We start from the raw sequence: 13,601 nt of genomic DNA on the forward strand, positions 1-13,601 counted from the left end.
AGCTGTAGCGCAAAACCACCAGAATAGCAGACTGCAACTATGCGATGTGTGGTCTCTACATGAAGGTAAAATCATAATAGAAAATATGATATCACTTTTGGGCTTCTGGGATCAACGCGCGATGAGTTATCCTTAAAAACAGGTTTTTAATACAAATCTGAAGGGTGGATGTCATCACAGGGGGGTCTCTCCTTTCAGCATAAAATAGTTTGTTGAGGCTGAAGCTGTGCTCTTTGCCCAGGAGTATATGTCTATCACAGCGAAGGACCCTGTTCGATAACAGTAAACGGAGCGTCTCCCCTCCACCTATATTGAATCGTCTCAGCAATCGTATAGTGTAAGTTATCTTCTTTTATCCTGTTTATTTTATGTAACTGCCTATGTATTTTAATGTCTCCTTTGTAACATACTTGTATATATTTTTCTTGAGCACTGCCTCCCTTTTGGATTAAATATAAAATGTAATAGTCCTGTTTCTTTTGTTCTGTAATCGTTCCCTTCCACGAAGCCATACCCGCTACCAAAACGCAGGCATCCGGCCAGGCCTGTATTAGATTTCAAACTCGGCCGGTGGTGGCAGAGAATAATAATAATTGGGCTATTGTGCAGCTGACAGTGACCGTACAGAGGGCATTAAACATGGATTCCAGGCTTTGGAATCCAGAGGTGTGACGTCATACGCTCAGTGGTCGCTTACCAATACCTACGCAGCGAGTAGTCTGGATTGCATGCTCGCAACTCTGGACAAAATACAGCGTGACGGCACGGTGAGATATCGCGTGATCTCCCCAGTGTCGTCGCTCGGTGTTGGAAGCCCTGACAAATTGGTGGCAAGCGGCGGGATATTACAGAACATCAGTGGCTGGATTGAGCAATCATTCCTGTCACTGAAAACTTGCACAGTTCTTGCGAGAATTCTGTGCAGAGTTTTAAGAAATCAGACTCCGTGTTTTAATATTTTTTATCTGGGACATTACTGTACGTGTAGCAGTTGCATCCCCTTCCCTTCTCTTGTTTTTCTATCCTATATTTTATTTGGCAATGATGGCGATATGTGAGGAGCCATGGTATCAACAGCAGACGAAGGCCACTCTCACCGCTCTCTGTGAGCTGAGACAGATTGACCCCATGGGCAAAAACAGGGCCCAAATGATTGCTGAACTGTTGCAAGGTGCTGCAGAGCCCCTCCGACAGCAGAGCCCTGATGATGGGGCGGCCAGCCAAGGCCCGGATGGCGCAGCTGCAGGGGTCCCACCTGTGACTGCCAGCCATACCCACAGCCAGGGTACTGTGGACCCCCACCTGCAGATGGCCCTGGAGCAGTTCGCCACAGACGATCATGACAGACGACTGCAGCTGATCCTGAAATTCCAGGAGCGAGAGAGGTGAGCGACAAGCTGACCGACAACACCAGCTGGAGTTAGCCCGGATCCAGCTGCACACATCCACCACACAGACCCGTAAGTCCAACAGCCCCGTCCTGAGCATTTTCCTGTAATGGAAAAGGATGGGGACTTGGACACATTTCTGCGAGGCTTTGAAAAGGCCTGCAGGCAGTATCAGCTGCCCACGGACCAGTGGGCAAGGTACTTAACTCCCGGGCTCAGAGGAAAAGCCCTCGAGGTGTTTGCTCCTCTCCCTCGAGCGCAAGATGGAGACTATGAGGCCGTTAAACAGGCCCCAATAAGAAAGTACCAGCTGACTACGGAGGTTTACCGGAAAAAGTTCAGAGCCCTCCAACGTGGACCACATGATAGCTACAGTGACGTGGTAGACTGTCTCAGAACCAACTTTGAGCAGTGGATCCGAGGACTGTCAGTCACCACCTTTGAGGGCCTGAAGGATCTGATGGTGAAGGACCAGTTTCTTCATCTTTGCCCAGTGGAAGAGCGAGAGTTTGTGCTTGACCGGGAGCCAAAGGAAGCCACCAAAGCAGCCCAGATCGCGGATTCCTATGAGGCCAAGCGCACACCAGAGGTGCGGAAGTCAGCCGCCACCAGCTGGAAAGGGGGTAAGTCCACAACCACCCCCAGTGTCCCAGCCAGCCGGCCCTCAGCGGGTTCTGCCCAATCCAGCACCTGGACTGCATTTGACTCCTGTAAGTACTATACTTGTGACCAAACGGGTCACATCAGCCTTGTCTGCCTAGAGAGGCAGAAGATGGACACCACACCTGAGGGCCCAGGGCCTACTGCAGCCATTCTTCTTGTGGGAGAACTTAAAACCTGTTAAAGTGGGCAGCACCGTCACTGTCAGACTTAAGGACACTGGCGCAGAACACACCCTGATCCGCCCTGAGTTTGTATTGCCAGAGGAACTCATTCCCGGGAAGACCCTGACTGTCACCGGGTTTGGGGGTGACCGCCGCGGTCCCGGTCCGGCATCCTCCGGCTCCCCTGTTGCATCTGCCCGGGGTGCGCGCACCACTCTCAGTTCCCCGGCCACTGTACTTAGGGCGCGCGCTTCATCTCTCTTAAAGGGGCCGCGCACGGCGTCCTAAAAAGTCCCCGGCCAATGGCCGGAGGACTGCTCCTATATAAAGCACCTCCTCCAAAATGGAGGTGCTGGTGCAAGGTTGTTGTTTGTGTGCTAACACTCTCCTCAGCCCTCAGGTTCCAGTGCCCACTAGTCTGTCTATCAGCCGTGCCCGCCGGCATGTCTATCAGCCGTGCCCGCCTGCCTATCAGCCGAGCCCGCCTACCTATCAGCCGTGCCCGCCTGCCTGTCTACCTGCCGTGCCCGCTTGCTTGCCTACCCGCATCACCTGCCTGTCTACCAGCCGTGCTCATCTGCTGTGCCTGTCGACTTCAATCATCAGTCCCGTGGGAGACGCCTGCTCTCACACAAGATCGGTCTCAGAGTGGCACCTGGTTCACCTTCCCGGTCCCTCCTTGGTTCACAGAGTCGAATAAGCCGCCGTGTGGCCAGAGTCGGTCCAGGTAGGCCCTTAGTACCGCCCCTTTGGTCCATCCTTGCATCACAGCACCGAGGTTCCACCACCCGGATCCATAAAAGTTTGCACCGGCCATGGAATCCGGTGGCTCCCAGAGTCCTTCACTCTCAGACTGTACCAGGAGGTCTCTCGCCAGAGATCCCAGCAGGATACTACCCTGTCCTATCTGCGGAAAGTCAACTCTCGCTTGGACGCTCTGTCCACCCCGACTGTGTCTGCCTCTAACCAAGCGGCACCCGCTCTGGCGGCACCTCAACCCAGTGGCGCTGTGGCATCCGGCTTAGGTCCCCGGCTTTCTGCTCCTCCACGTTTCGGTGGTGACCCTGCCCTATGTCGAGGCTTCATTAATCAGTGCACGCTGTACTTTGAGCTCCTGGGACACCAGTTCGCCTCCGACCGGGCCAAGGTGGCATTCATCATGTCTCATCTCACTGACGAGGCATTGGCGTGGCTTAACCCTCTGTGGGAGAGAGGGGATCTTCTGGTGTCCTACCTCCAGGCCTTCCTCATGGCTTTCCGGAAGGTGTTCGATGAGCCCGGACGAAAATCTTCGACTGCCTCCTCTCTTCTCTGACTCCGCCAAAGGAGTCTTTCTGTGGGGCAGTATGCCGTGCGTTTCCGCACCTCCGCATCTGTTCTTGCCTGGAACAATGAGGCTCTGGTGTCCACCTTTTGGGAGGGCCTTTCCGCATGGATCAAGGATAAGCTAGCCGATCGTGACATACCTCCCTCTCTGGACGACCTGGTGTCATTAGCTACACGGATCGACATCCGTTTTCAGGAGTGTTCTAAGGAGGCGATCCGTGAGAAAAGGCCAGTCTCACAACCAGCATCCCCTCCGGTGTCTTCTCCAGTGTCTATGCAAATAGACCAAGTCAACATGGTAAAGTCTCTTCAGGAGATCCTCCGCTCTGAGGGGAGTTGCTTCTACTGTGGCAGTGTAGAGCATCAAATCCGCTCCTGTCCGGTGAGACCGGGAAACTCCAGTGTCTAGGACCGCTCGGAGAGGTCGTCCTAGGCAAAAGTTCTTCCTCTCTGTCCTTGACTCTGTCCGTTTCAGTTACCAGTGATGAGACCCGCTTCTTCGAGACTGCCTATCTGGTTCATCCTGCTTGACCTCCGTCTACTCCAGCTAACCTACCTGGCCTGCGGGCACCCTACTGGTCATATGCGGACGTCTTTGATAAAAAGGAGGCAGAGACACTACCACCTCATAGGCTGTATGATTGCCCCATCGACCTAATACCTGGTGCTTCACCTCCTCACGGGCGAATCTACCCCTTGTCTCTGACCGAGACCCGTGCTATGTCTGAATACATAGAAGAGAATCTTGCTAGGGGATTTATCCAGAAATCCACCTCTCCGGCTGGAGCAGGATTCATCTTTGTCAAAAAGAAAGACGGCTCTCTACATCCAGGTATCGACTATAGGGGCCTAAACCAGATTACCATCAAAAATAAGTACCCCCTGCCTCTCATCTCGGAGCTGTTTGACCCCCTAATGTTATGATCTGCAACAAGAACTAAGGAAAGAAAGGGGAAAGCTGTCCCTACAGTAAGACTAAGCTGAATCCCTACGATGTAGCGGGCTGCCTGTTCCTAGTGAACAGACCCGCCTTAGTCCTCGGCTAGTCTGAACGAAGACCTATAGAATTAAGGGAGGAGTCCCTAAAAGAACTAACGACTGGGACAAAAATGGGACACCTCCTAAACAGAAATTGTTGTAGAACACAAAAGATAAACTGACAAAAAGTACTAGAGGTCCCAGAGGACCAAGCAAACTGACAGAGATAGGCACCGAAGCACCAGGCTAGCAAAACAGTCAAACAACACTGAAGTCCAGCAAAGCCAGAAGGGCGGAGCTGGAATATATAGGCAGATGGTCACGTGACCACAAAACACAAGATAGAAAAAACTAACAGGAGGGTTCTAACAGTACCCCCTCTTTTATGAGGATCCTCCGGATCCTCCAGGCCCAGGCCTATCCGGAAACCTCCTGTGGAAAGCTTTAACAAGCCTAGGAGCAGAGACATCATCCGTCCTTACCCAGGAGTTGTCTTCGGGACCGAAACCCTTCCAGGAGACAAGATACTGTAATCTCCCTCTATGCCATCTAGAATTCAAGATACGAGAAATTTCATATTTGCCGTCTTCCACCACAGGAGGAACTGTGACAGTGGCGTCCCTATCAGATACGTCAGCCTTTTTCAACAAGGAAACATGAAACACAGGATTAATCTTCCAGGAAGTAGGGACATCCAACCTAACAGCAGACGGGTTAACAACCTGAAGCACTTTAAATGGACCCACAAACTTAGGACCCAGTTTTTTAGAGGGAATCCTCAACCGCAGGTTCTTCGAGGACAACCAAACCATGTCACCCACAGTAAACAAAACCTCTTTACGTTTCCTGTCAAAATACTTCTTGGACTTCTTGTTAGCCTCTTGAAGGTTACAACGTACATTAGTCTAAACTCTCTCCAAATCACCGGAAAAATTCTCCTCCTCCGGCACCGCCGACCCCAATTTGGAGAACGAACCAAAAGACGGATGTCTCCCAGTACAACAAAAAAGAGGAGAACACCCAGCAGAGGAGGATGTATGATTGTTAAGAGCAAATTCTGCGAGAGGCAGAAACTCAGACCACACCTCTTGATTGTCCGCCACAAAACAACGCAAAAACTGTTCCAACATCCTGGTTCTTTCGTTCAGTCTGTCCATTAGACTCAAGATGATACCCAGACGAAAATGACAAATGGACTCCCAACCTGTCACAAAAAGCACGCCAAAAGCGAGCCACATACTGAGGTCCTCTATCAGAAACAATATCCGTGGGAACGCCATGGAGCTTGACAATCTCCTTAACAAACGCCTTAGCGAGTGTCTTGGCGCAGGGCAACTTAATGAATGGAACCAAATGACACATCTTACTAAAACGGTCCACTACCACCCAGATGACAGTAAAACCCTCGGACACAGGAAGATCAGTAATAAAATACATTGTGAGATGCGTCCAAGGCGCACTAGGAACCTCCAGAGGGCAAAGCAACCCAGCAGCCGGAGTATGTGAAGCCTTTGACCAAGCGCACACAGTACACTGACGCACCCACTTGATGACTTCCTTCTGCCATCCGGGCCACCAAAAACTGCGACTGATAAGTCTATTAGTCTCCGAAATTCCTGGATGACCTGCCAACAGAGACTCATGACACTCCACAAACAAATCTCTTCTAAAGGCTCTAGGCACGAACAACCTCCCATGGGGAGTGTTAGATGGAGCATCATCTTGAGCTTTCAGAATCCCATTCTCCAAAACGGAGTCCAAAGCCGCCACCACAACTCCTTTCTGTAAAATGCTCTCCTCCTCCTCGGCACCGACCGTAGGAGAGAAGCTGCGAGATAAAGCATCGGCTTTAACATTCTTATTACCAGGGATATAGGTAACAGAAAAATGAAACCGAGAAAAAAAAAAGTGCCCACCTAGCCTGACTGGCATTCAAGCGCTTGGCAGCATCCAGATAGATCAAATTCTTATGATCTGTGAAAACCTAAATAGGAAATCTAGCGCCTTCCAAAAAATGACGCCAATGTTCAAACGCGAGTTTAATAGCCAGCAACTCCCGATTTCCAACATCATAATTCAGTTCGGTTTCCGAAAATTTTTTCGAAAAGAAGGCACAAGGATGTACTCCACCCTTGTTCTCCTGAGACAAAACTGCTCCGACCCCCACCGATGAAGCATCGACCTCGACCAAAAAAGGCTTGGTCTCATCAGGCTGCATAAGGATAGGGGCAGAACTGAATCTCTTTGAGATACTCAAACGCTTCAATGGCCTCAGTAGTCCACTGGGCTGTATTCACACCTTTCCTGGTGAGATTGGTCAGAGGCTTAACAATTACAGAAAAATTCTTAATGAATTTCCTGTAATAATTAGCAAAACCCAAAAATCTCTGTATAGCTTTGAAACCAATAGGCCTAGGCCATTCCTGCACAGCCTGAACCTTCACCGGGTCCATCTCAAAGCCCTCGCTGGAGACAATGTAGCCCAAACAACTAATTTTCTGCACAGCGAACTCACATTTCTCCAGCTTAGCAAAGAGTGAATTATCACTCAATAACTGCAAAACTTCACGTACACTCTGCCAATGGGACTCCAGATCTGGTGAATAAATCAAAATGTCATCCAAATAAACAACCACATTCTTACCAATCAAAGGTCTCAGGATGTCATTAATAAGGTTCTGAAAAAATGCAGGTGCATTGGTAAGACCGAAAGGCATCACCAGATTCTCAAAATGACCCACAGGAGTGTTAAAAGCAGTTTTCCATTCATCACCCTCCTTCACTCGTAACAAATTGTATGCCCCCCGGAGATCAATTTTAGAGAACCACTTGGCCCCCACTAACTGGTTAAACAAGTCATGAATTAACGGCAATGGTTAGGAATTGCGTACGGTAATCTTATTAATTTCACGAAAATCCAGACATGGACGTAAACCCCCGTTCATTTTTTTTAACAAAGAAAAATCCAGCAGCCAGGCTAGTCTGTATGTACTCCTCCAAGGCCTTTCTTTCAGGGATAGTCAGATTAAACAAGCTACTTTTGGGAAGAGTAGCTCCAGGAACAAACTCAATGGTACAATCATAATCCCTATGAGGAGGTAAAACTTGCGACTCCTCCTCTGAAAAAAAAACTCTAAAAATCTTGAATAGGTACAGGTAATTCCCCTTTTTCCACAGCTGCAATGCGACCATTACAACATTTATCATAGCACTTCGGACTCCAAGACTTAATCACATTAGTAGACCAGTCCAATAAAGGATTGTGCAGTTTTAACCAAGGCAAACCTAGAACAACCGGAGAGGGTAAATTATCTAATACAACCAAGTCCAAAATTTCTTGGTGAACTCCATTGATAGTGAGGGGAAATGCAGCAACCTTGTGAGTAAACATTTCAAGGGAGTGTTATCAATTGCAATCACAGAAATAGGTGATGACAAAGGTTTGGATTTCAATTTAAGGTTTTCCAAAAACCCTTTATCAATCACATTAAGTGTTGAACCACAATCCACAAATACCTGAAATTCAATCAAATCTCCCTGCAGACTAGTACTCCCAGAAAGAAACACTCCTGCAGAGCGTAAACAAGCTATATGGGCGTAACTGACCTTTTTTTTTTCTTTACTTAAACAAAGCTCACAATACTTAATCAAATGGTCAGCTGTACCACAATAAAGACACAATCCCTCTGCGAACCTCCGGTGTCTTTCCTGAGAGGGGAGCGACTTCACCCCAACCTCCATCGGTTCTCCTCATGGCATTACCAGAGTCTTTACCTCATTCTGTCTAAATCTCAGTCTCCTATCCACACGAACAGCTAATTGCATGGCATTCTGGAGAGTCTCAGGTGCGGGGAATGCAATTAGCAAATCCTTAACATTTCACTCAGACCAGCAAGAAATAGACATTTCAGAGCTGGATCATTCCATTTAACTTCTGAGGCCGATCTTCTGAAGTGTGTGCAATAATTTTCAACATCACCTGACCCCTGATTCAAACGCCTGAGTTCAACCTCAGCAGATGAGATTCGATCAGGATCGTCATATAATAGCCCCATAGCAGAAAAAAATTCTTCTACAGACCTTAAACATGGATCATTAGGTTGGAGAGAAAAGGCCCACCCCTGTGGTTCTTTGCTCAAAAGTGACATAATAAAACCAATGTGCTGTGATTCATTCCCAGAGGACCTTGGTTTCAAACGAAAATATAACAAACAAGCATTTTTAAAGGAAAAAAAATCTTGCTGTTTACCTTAAAAAACATCAGGCAGTCCTACCTTGGGTTCCACAAAATGCACTTCAGAACACTTGTTGAAGAACACAAAAAGACAAACTGACGAAAGGTACTAGAGGTCCCAGAAGGACCAAGCGAACTGACAGAGAAAGGCACAGAAGAACCTGGCTAGAGAAACAGTCAAACACTGAAGTCCAGCACAGCCAAAAGGGCGGAGCTGGAATATAAAGGCAGACGGTCACGTGACAGCAAAACACAAGATGGAAAAAACAAACAGGAGGGTTCTAACATTGGCTTGACCAATGCACCTGCGGTATTCCAGCATTTCATAAATGATATTTTTCATCATTTGATGGGGAGGTTTGTGGTGGTCTATCTGGACGATATTTTTTTTTATTCACCTGATTTTGAGACCCATTGGGGGCATGTTAAGCAGGTGCTCCAGATATTAAGGGATAATAAACTTTATGCCAAACTAGAAAAATGTGTTTTTGCTGTTCAGAAGGTGCAGTTTTTGGGGTACTTGTTGTCATCTTCAGGTTTTCGGATGGATCCAGAGAAGATTCGTGCAGTCCTTGACTGGGAACGTCCCAAGAACCTGAAGGCCCTACAACGTTTTCTGGGCTTTACTAATTTTTACAGGAAATTGATCCAAAATTACTCAGTGGTAGTTAAACCCCTTACTGACATGACTAAGAAGGGGGCTGATTTTTCCAACTGGTCGGAGGCTTCCCTCCAGACTTTTTCTTCCTTAAGGAAGCATTTTGCCACTACACCTATACTCAGTCAACACGATGTTTCCCAACCCTTTATTGTGGAGGTCGATGCTTCGGATGTCGAGGTTGGGGCTGTGTAGTCTCAGGGTTTGTCCCCTGGTAAATGGCGTCCATGCACCTTCTTTTCTAAAAATTGTTTTAGGCTGAGTAAAATTATGACGTGGGTAATAGGGAACTTTGGCGATCAAATTGGCATTCGAGGAATGGCGACACTAGTTGGAGGGGGCTGTCCATCCTATTACTGTTATTACTGACCATAAGAACCTGTCATATCTCCACTCAGCTAAACGTCTCAACCCTAGGCAAGCCAGATGGTACCTGTTTTTTACTAGTTTCAACTTTGTTGCCACTTTTCGACCAGGGGTCAAAAACATCAAGGCTGATGCTTTGTCCCGGAGCTTCCCTGGTGGTGGTGATCATGAGAACCCTCCCCCGATATTACAGAAAGGGGTAGTTATTTCGGCTCTTGTTCCTGAACTGGAGGGTGAGGTGCTGGAGGCTCAGGAGGACGCCCCTGCCTCCTGCCCTTCAGGAAAGTTATTTGTACCACCTGATCTGCGCCGTAAAGTAATCAAGGAACATCAAAACTCTGGGCATCCAGGTGGTAAGGCAACTGCAGACCTCCTCTATCGTCGTTTTTGGTGGCCGGGGTTGCATGGGGATGTAATTGAACATGTAGCTGCTTGTAGTATTTGCGCGCGTTCTAAGGTTTCGCATACCCATCCGTCTGGTACTCTTCTTCCGCTACCTATCCCTAACAGGCCATGTACACACTTGTCCATGGATTTTATTACTGACCTACCGGTTGCTGCCGGCAAAACGGTGGTTTTGGTAGTAGTAGATAGGTTCAGTAAAATGGTTCACTTCGTCGCTTTACCTGCACTTCCTAATGTCAAGACACTTGCTCAGGTGTTCATAAATGAGATTGTGAAGCTTCACGGTGTTCCCTCCAATGTGATGTCTTATCGGGGGACCCAGTTTGTTTCCAAGTTCTAGAAGGCATTCTGTTCTTGACTGGGGGTGCAGCTGTCCTTTTCCTCTGCCTTCCACCCTCAGTCGAATGATCAAACCGAGTGGGTCAATCAGAACTTGGAGACCTACCTCAGGTGTTTCGTCTCCGAAAATCAGAAGCATTGGGCATCTTACCGTTGGCAGAATTTGCCATCAATAATCATCGTTAAGAATCCACTGGCAGGTCACCGTTTTTCAGTGCATACGGTTATCATCCACAGTTTGGTACTTTCAGTGGGGGAGGAGCTTCAGGACTTCCTGAAGAGGAACGGTTTGCTTCGTCACTCTCCTCGGTATGGCAGGGTGTTCCGTATAATTTGAAGACAATGGGTGACAGGTATAAACGTGGCTGACAGAAAACGCTTGCCAGGTCCGGACCTGAATGTGAATGACTTTGTGTGGTTGTCTACCAACAATATAAGATTGAAAGTTCCTTCTTGGAAGCTGGGACCTAGGTTTATTGGTCCCTACAAAATTACCACTGTCATTAACCCAGTAGCGTTTCTTCTTGAACTTCCTCGGGCCCTTAAGGTTCACAATGTGTTCCACAGGTCCTTACTCAAAAGGTACGTAAAACCTCTTGAGCCCTCACTTCTATCACTGGCCCCAGTAATGGTTGATGGTAGTTTGGAGTTTGAGATTTTGAGGATAGTAGATTCTCGTCTCCAACGTCGTTCTCTTCAATACTTGGTGCACTGGAAAGGCTATGGTCCGGAGGAGAGGATGTGGGTTTCAGCGTCAGAGCTGAACGCTCCCAGATTGGTTTGCTCTTTTCACACCTCTTTTCCTGATGGTCCGGAGGCCACTGGAGGTACTGTCACGGGTGTGTCAGAGGTGACAGACAGTTGTCCTGCAGTGGTTTGCAGGAGATCTCCACGTTTGGCAATGCAGACAGCTGCCTAGACAGTAGGCTGTGTTTAGGACCCAGCGACTACCTCCCTCTGGCCTGGGTGTATAAATACCTGGTGTGTCTAGGTGGGCGTCGCCAGTTCTGCTCATTTCTACTTGGAACTTGGCTGAAGAAGTATCACGTCCTCTCTGGAGTCTTGAGGCCGTGTGCCCTGTTGGAGTTCTTCTTAAGCTAAATTGTTAATCCCCTGTGCTGTCTTACCCTTTTGTCTTTAGAGTGCTAGCGGAGGTTGACTAGTGCTCATCTCCTTCCACCCCCAGCTTTAGCCTTACGCCAGGGATAGTAGGGCGAGGCAATGTGATCGGCGACAGCTGCGGAGGCTGTGTAGGGACGTTAGGGGGAGACAGGGTGACACTAGTCCAGATTAGGAGGTCTCACCTCTTCCCCCTTTCCCTAGTGTCTGGGCTCCCTTTCCCTTTCCCCTCTGTGTTGCACTTACACCTGGCGTGACTCTCTGTGTTGCACTAACACCTGGCGTGACAGTGCTCTCAGTGCTCTATGTGTATATAGAGTGCTCTCAGTGCTGTATGTGTATATAGAGTGTCCTCAGTGCTGTATGTGAATATAGAGTGCCCTCAGTGCTGTATGTGTATATAGAGTGCCCTCAGTGCTGTATGTGTATATAGAGTGCTGTATGTGTATATAGAGTGCTCTCAGTGCTGTATGTGTATATAGATTGCTCTCAGTGCTGTATGTGTATATAGAGTGCTCTCAGTGCTGTATGTGTATATAGAGTGCCCTCAGTGCTGTATGTGTATATAGAGTGCTCTCAATGCTGTATGTGTATATAGAGTGCTGTATGTGTATATAGAGTGCTCTCAGTGCTGTATGTGTATATAGAGTGCCCTCAGTGCAGTATGTGTATATAGAGTGCTGTATGCGTATATAGAGTGCTCTCAGTGCTGTGTGTGTATATAGAGTGCTCTCAGTGCTGTATGTGTATATAGAGTGCCCTCAGTGCTGTATGTGTATATAGAGTGCTGTATGTGTATATAGAGTGCTCTCAGTGCTGTATGTGTATATAGAGTGCTGTATGTGTATATAGAGTGCTCTCAGTGCTGTTTGTGTATATAGAGTGCCCTCAGTGCTGTATGTGTATATAGAGTGCTGTATGCATATATAGAGTGCTCTCAGTGCTGTATGTGTATATAGAGTGCTGTATGTGTAGAGTGCTCTCAGTGCTGTATGTGTATATAGAGTGCCCTCAGTGCTGTATGTGTATATAGAGTGCCCTCAATGCTGTATGTGTATATAGAGTGCTGTATGTGTATATAGAGTGCTTTCAGTGCTGTATGTGTATATAGAGTGCTCTCAGTGCTGTATGTGTATATAGAGTGCTCTCAGTGCTGTATGTGTATATAGAGTGCTCTCAGTGCTGTATGTGTATATAGATTGCTCTCAGTGCTGTATGTGTATATAGAGTGCTCTCAGTGCTGTATGTGTATATAGAGTGCTGTATGTGTATATAGAGTGCCCTCAGTGCTGTATGTGTATATAGAGTGCTCTCAATGCTGTATGTGTATATAGAGTGCTGTATGTGTATATAGAGTGCTCTCAGTGCTGTATGTGTATATAGAGTGCCCTCAGTGCAGTATGTGTATATAGAGTGCTGTATGCGTATATAGAGTGCTCTCAGTGCTGTGTGTGTATATAGAGTGCTCTCAGTGCTGTATGTGTATATAGAGTGCCCTCAGTGCTGTATGTGTATATAGAGTGCTGTATGTGTATATAGAGTGCTCTCAGTGCTGTATGTGTATATAGAGTGCTGTATGTGTATATAGAGTGCTCTCAGTGCTGTTTGTGTATATAGAGTGCCCTCAGTGCTGTATGTGTATATAGAGTGCTGTATGCATATATAGAGTGCTCTCAGTGCTGTATGTGTATATAGAGTGCTGTATGTGTAGAGTGCTCTCAGTGCTGTATGTGTATATAGAGTGCCCTCAGTGCTGTATGTGTATATAGAGTGCCCTCAGTGCTGTATGTGTATATAGAGTGCTGTATGTGTATATAGAGTGCTTTCAGTGCTGTATGTGTATATAGAGTGCTCTCAGTGCTGTATGTGTATATAGAGTGCTCTCAGTGCTGTATGTGTATATAGAGTGCTGTATGTGTATATAGAGTGCTCTCAGTGCTGTATGTGTATATAGAGTGCTCTCA

This window comes from Phyllobates terribilis, unplaced genomic scaffold, assembly GCF_046119375.1.
Source record: "Phyllobates terribilis strain yellow unplaced genomic scaffold, ASM4611937v1 Scaffold_1__5_contigs__length_1240528914, whole genome shotgun sequence".
Classification (NCBI taxonomy): domain Eukaryota; kingdom Metazoa; phylum Chordata; class Amphibia; order Anura; family Dendrobatidae; genus Phyllobates; species Phyllobates terribilis.